The sequence below is a fragment of the Bos taurus genome, chromosome 13, assembly GCF_002263795.3.
Source record: "Bos taurus isolate L1 Dominette 01449 registration number 42190680 breed Hereford chromosome 13, ARS-UCD2.0, whole genome shotgun sequence".
Classification (NCBI taxonomy): domain Eukaryota; kingdom Metazoa; phylum Chordata; class Mammalia; order Artiodactyla; family Bovidae; genus Bos; species Bos taurus.
The window spans coordinates 53028251-53034250 of NC_037340.1; positions in this window are offsets into that span (position 1 = coordinate 53028251).

Below are 6000 nucleotides of genomic sequence, written 5' to 3' on the forward strand. Positions count from 1 at the left end.
CTTCTCCTGAAACCTCTGTCCTTAGTTTGTAGATGCTGCCTTCTGGCTATAAGGCATAAGACCATCCCTCTGTGTTGGTTATCTTTTCCTCCTCTAGAAAGGACACAGTCATACTGCGTTCGGGCCTACCCTAACTGGCTCATTTAGCTTAATCACCCCATTAAAGACTTTATCTCCAAATATTCTAAGGTACTGGGGGATTGTGAATTCCATGGTGAAGTACAGGGAAACCTGGCATGCTGCAGTCCATGGGGTCGCAGAGAGTCGGACACGACTGAAAGACTGAACAAGAAAGGTACTGGGAGACTGTAAATTCCACACGTGAGTTTGGCAAGGGTGTGGAGGGGGAGAGTGACACAATTACGTCTTTGACAGTGACAGGAACTGGAACCTCGAGGTAGCTGTGCTCGTGGAAAGGCATTTCAGAAAGAGGGAATAAGTACAGAAGCTGTGAGACAGGAACATGATTGATGTCAAATGTAAGCCAGTGGGTGAGAATGTGAAATGGTACAACCACTTTGGAGAAAAAAGTTTAGCAGTTTCTTATGTTTACCCTATAGCCCAGTAAGAATTCATTAATACCCTTACATAAGAGTGTTTATAGTGGCTTTTTCTTTAAGAGTCCCAAATTGGAAAGCACTCCAATGTTCAACAATATTTGAATGAATAACCAGATTGTTGTATTCTTGTACCAAGAAACGCTGTTCACTGGGTGAAAAAAAGGAATGAAATATTGATACAACAACATGGCTGAACCAAAATAATTATGCCAAGTGAAAGAAGTCAGGTACAAAAGTGTATATACTGGATAATTCTATATATAATTCTTGAAAATGCAAACTAATTTATGGTGACTAAGAAAGCAGATTAGTAGTTGGGGTAGGGAGGAGGAGATGGAATATAAAGGGACTTGATAAACTTTTTGAGGGGGTGGATATGTTCGTGACCATGAAATTATCTTACTATACTTTCAAGAGGGGAATATGTTAAAAAAAACACAACTGTCTGCTTTAAATAAGTGCAGTTTTTGTACATCAAGTTTACAGCTTTACCTAAATAAAGCTACTTTATAAATGGGGGTGGAGGGGAAGAGTACATACTGTGTAATTCCATTAACGTAAACGCAAGCTGCACTGATCTATGGTAGCAGAAATCATATCAGTGGTCATCTTTGGGTGGGAACTGACTGCTTAGGGGCACAAGGGAATTTTCTGGGTGATGAAGTTTTACTGTATGTAAATTATCTTGCAGTAAAGTTGATTTAAAAGATGAGAAAACAAACCATACTGTGCCACCATGAACACCCATCTTTACTTAGAGCTTCTTTTTTATTAAATAATTTATTTTTATTTTTAAGATTATTTTATTTTCGGCTGCACTGGTTCCTTGTTGCTACCAGCGGGCTTTCTCTAGCTGCGGCACACAGGTGTCTCGCTGCGGTGGCTTCTCTTGTTGCAGAGCGTGGGCTCTAGGGCGCGCTGGCTTCAGCAGTTGCAGCATGTGGGCTTAGTACTTGCGTTGCCCAGGCTAGGTTGCCTCGCAGCATGTGGAATCTTCCTGGACCAGGGACCGAACCTGAGTCCCCTGCCTTGGCTGGCAAATTCTTAACCACTGGACCACCAGGAAAGTCCTACTTAGAGTTTCTAAGGGCAGACGGCTGCATCGCGCTCAGGCACAGCTCTGGCTCCACTCCTGTCCTCACTGGCCTCATGTGTTGAACAAGCCCAGTGGAGTCTCCCTTCCTGTAGTTTTCCTACTTGAACTTTCAGTTCAGTTCAGTTCAGTCGCTCAGTCCTGTCCGACTCTTTGCGACCCCATGAATTGCAGCACGCCAGGCCTCCCTGTCCATCACCAACTCCCAGAGTTCACTCAAACTCACGTCCATTGAGTCGGTGATTCCATCCAGCCATCTCATCTTCTGTCGTCCCCTTCTCCTCCTGCCCCCAATCCCTCCCAGCATCAGAGTCTTTTCCAATGAGTCAACTCTTTGCATGAGGTGGCCAAAGTACTGGAGTTTCAGCTTTAGCATCATTCCTTCCAAAGAAATCCCAGGACTGATCTCCTTCAGAATGGACTGGTTGGATCTCCTTGCAGTCCAAGGGACTCTCAAGAGTCTTCTCCAACACCACAGTTCAAAAGCATCAATTTTTCAGCGCTCAGCCTTCTTCACAGTCCAACTCTCACATCCATACGTGACCACAGGAAAAACCATAGCCTTGACTAGACGAACCTTTGTTGAGAAAGTAATGTCTCTGCTTTTGAATATGCTATCTAAGTTGGACATAACTTTCCTTCCAAGGAGTAAGCGTCTTTTAATTTCATGGCTCCAGTCACCATCTGCAGTGATTTAGGAGAGATCAGATCTGAAGCTCTGGGAGAACCATAATGAGTGTAAACTCTTTTTCATGCTGTGAGAAGGGCCAGGCTACTTGAAAAATTGTTGATAGCTTGATGTTTTTTCCCTACACTTTGGTTTGTTTAAGTTACAGAAATAACCTATTCTTATTATTATAACCAATAGCCAATATTTATTAAAGTTTTCTGTCCAGCACAGAAATTAACAGAGAATTCTCATGCTCATTCTGTGAGGTAGTTACTATCATTAGCTGCATTTTACAGATGAAGAGACTGAGAGAGGAGTTTGATTAACTGGGATTTGAACTGATACTTCAGGCTCTTCACACCACCTTACCCAGCTCAGCTTCCCCACGGTAAGCATTTACTTGAACAATTATGGCAAACCTTCTTTCACGCCTTTCTCCATCGACAAACAGCCCTACCTCCAGTTCCCTGGAGCCTCGCACAGTGCCAGACATGACTGGAGCTCAATATTTAGTGACAGAAGAGATGAAGGAAAAGGGAGGCGAAGCAGGGAGGCTTTACGTCCTTCCAGTAGAACCCTGCCTCTGAGGGGCTGACATAAAAAGTAATAGTGGGATTATGTGGTTCCTAATAACATTAGCCCTACAAAGGACAATAAAGCAGGTGAAGGAAGAGCAAAGGGTGTTCTATGTTAGAATGGAGGGTTCAGGAAAGGAGTTGACTATTGAGCAGAGTCCTAGTAGAAGTGAAAGAATCAGCCAAATGGATACTGACTAGAAGAACATTCCGTGTCAGGGGGAAGAGCAGGTGCAAAGGCCCTGGGATTGTAGCAGGTGAAGAGGCTGGTGTGATTGGAGCACAGGGGAAAGAGAAGAGTAGTGGGAAGCAGAATGATGATGCTTCCTTCTCATCCCTGGTACTTCAGTTCAGTTCAGTTCTGTCGCTCAGTCATGTCCGACTCTTTGCAACCCCATGAATTGCAGCACGCCAGGCCTCCCTGTCCATCACCAACTCCCGGAGTTCACTCAAACTCAGGTCCATCGAATCGGTGATGCCATCCAGCCATATCATCCTCTGTTGTCCCCTTTTCCTCCTGCCCCTAATCCCTCCCAGCATCAGAGTCTTTTCCAATGAGTCAACTCTTCACATGAGGTGGCCAAAGTACTGGAGTTTCAGCTTTAGCATCAGTCCTTCCAAAGAACACCCAGGACTGATCTTTAGAATGGACTGGTTGGATCTCCTTGCAGTCCAAGGGACTCTCAAGAGTCTTCTCCAACACCACAGTTCAAAAGCAAGGGTGAGAATACCCAAGGGGCAGCTGACCCTGGGTTGGTGGGGAGTGATTCTGTGAGGAAAGCATTAGGCTCTGGCCTGAGAGGGAAAGGTTGGGTGAGTGGAGAAGTGTAGAAGGGATGGAAGCTGACAGAAGGCTGAGGCTGCTCCAGTGGGCTGTGTGAGAGGGTAGTGAGAATGAGAAGAAAGCTTGGGGGTTGAGGGTTGGGGGCAGGAGATGGCAGGGGGCCATGGTGGAGAATTATCTGAAATAAATTGTAACAGGGCAGCTCAGGGGGGTTCCCAAGGAGGGAGAAGCTGATACAGGGTATGTGGAGAGGACTGTGGAGGTGCTGAAGGACAGAAGCTTGAGGTGGATGCCTCAGGTAGAGGGTGTACTCTGAGCCGGGGACCCTGGGAAGAGCTGGGGGGAAGACTATGCAGTTGGCTTGAATTCCCCTCCCTTGACAGAACTGTATTTCTGAGGCTCCAGGAGCCCTGTCCCCAAGAAAAACTGGAGCCTGTCATGCTTTCTAACTAGTCTCTCGCAACTACAGGGAGAGACGGTTGACTCCATTTTATGAATGGGAAGACAGAACCTCAGAAGCTGTCACATCACAAACAAGCTGAATGGCTGAAATCTGATCCCCAACAGCCTTGTGTTTTGGTATCCAAACTCTTAGTTAGTTAGTTCAGTTGCTCAGTCCTGTCCAACTCTTTGCCACCCCATGGACTGCAGCATATCAGGCTTCCCTGTCCGTCACCAACTCCCAAAACTTACTCAAACTCACGTCCATCAAGTTGGTGATGCCATCCAGCCATCTGATCCTCTGTCGTCCCCTTCTCCTCCTGCCTTCAATCTTTCCCAGCACCAGGGTCTTTTCTAATGAGTCGGCTCTTCGCGTGGTAGCCCAAGTATTGGAGCTTCAGCTTTAGCATCAGTCCTTCCAATGAATATTCAGGGTTGATTTCCTTTAGGATTGACTGGTTTGATCTGCTTGCAGTCCAAGGGACTCTCAAGAGTCCCTTCTCTAACACCACACTTCAAAAGCATTAATTCTTTGGTGCTCAGCTTTCCTCATAGTCCAACTCTCACATCCATATATGACTACTGGAAAAACCATGGCTTTGACTAAACAGACCTTTGTAGGCAGAGTAATGTCTCTGCTTTTGAATATGCTGTTTAGATTGGTCAAAGCTTTTCTTCTAAAGAGCAAGAGTCTTAATTTCATGGCTGCAGTCACCATCTGCAGTGATTTTGGAGCCCAAGAAAATAAAGTCTGTCACTGTTTCCATCTAAACTCTTAACTGTTATACAAACCAAGGTTCTCCAGCTTGAGTGCACCTCAGTATCCCCTAGATTGCTGGGTCCCACCCCCAGAGCCACTAACCAGTGAGTCCTAGATTGGGCTTGATTATTTACATCTCACTGGTCCCAGGTGATGCCGATGTTGATGTTGCTGGTCCAGGAACCACACTTTGAAAACTAATGCACACACTATACTGCCCCTGGACTGAGCACAACAATGATGCAGTTGTAGAGGACTGGAGTTCTGGCAAAGAATTTGGGGATGGATTGAAGATATTACATTGAAAATGTAAGCAAATAAGTCACAAGGTGATTATTGAAGCCAAGAAAATATAAACAATTTTTACCAAAAACATTGTAATCATCATAAACTATAACACTCAGCTGGAAATAATATTACATTGTCATTATAATGTAAAAACAGTACATTGATTTAACCAGAAATTATGATATAATTATTTGGAGAAAATTGGAGTGGGAGCATGTGTACATGTGAGTGCGTGCACGCACACGCGTGCACACGTGTGTGTGTGTGTATAGAGAAAGAGAAAAACCGTATCTTTATTCTTTACAGCTGAAAGAAATAGAAAAAGTCTAAAATTTTAAAATCTTAACGTGACACCACAATCAGGTATAAAGAAGTAAGCAGGGACTTCCCAGGTGGCAGGTGGATACCCTGCAATGCAGGAGACTTGGGTTCGATCCCTGGTCAGGGAACTAAGATCCCACATGCCACGGGGCAACTAAGCTGAGCACCGAAACTACTGAGCCCACGCACCTTGACTCGAGAGTCTGTGCACCTCAACAAAAGATACTACCCCAAGCACCACAACGAAGACCTAGCACAGCTCCTCGCCTCCAGAAAGTAACCACAGAATGAGATGTTGCTTTATAGGATGGGTCTCAGTGGCGAGAAAGGGATTTTTGTTTTAAGCCTTGTAGTACCTAACTTGTAGCAGTAACTGACTCTTAAACATTGTATATATTTATTACCAAGATTAAAATTGAAATTAAAAATAAAAGTGGATTTAGCCACCGCTGAAACAGCCTGTCAGCTTGGTGGCGCTGTTCAGCTTCTGGCCACAATACCCACCTCT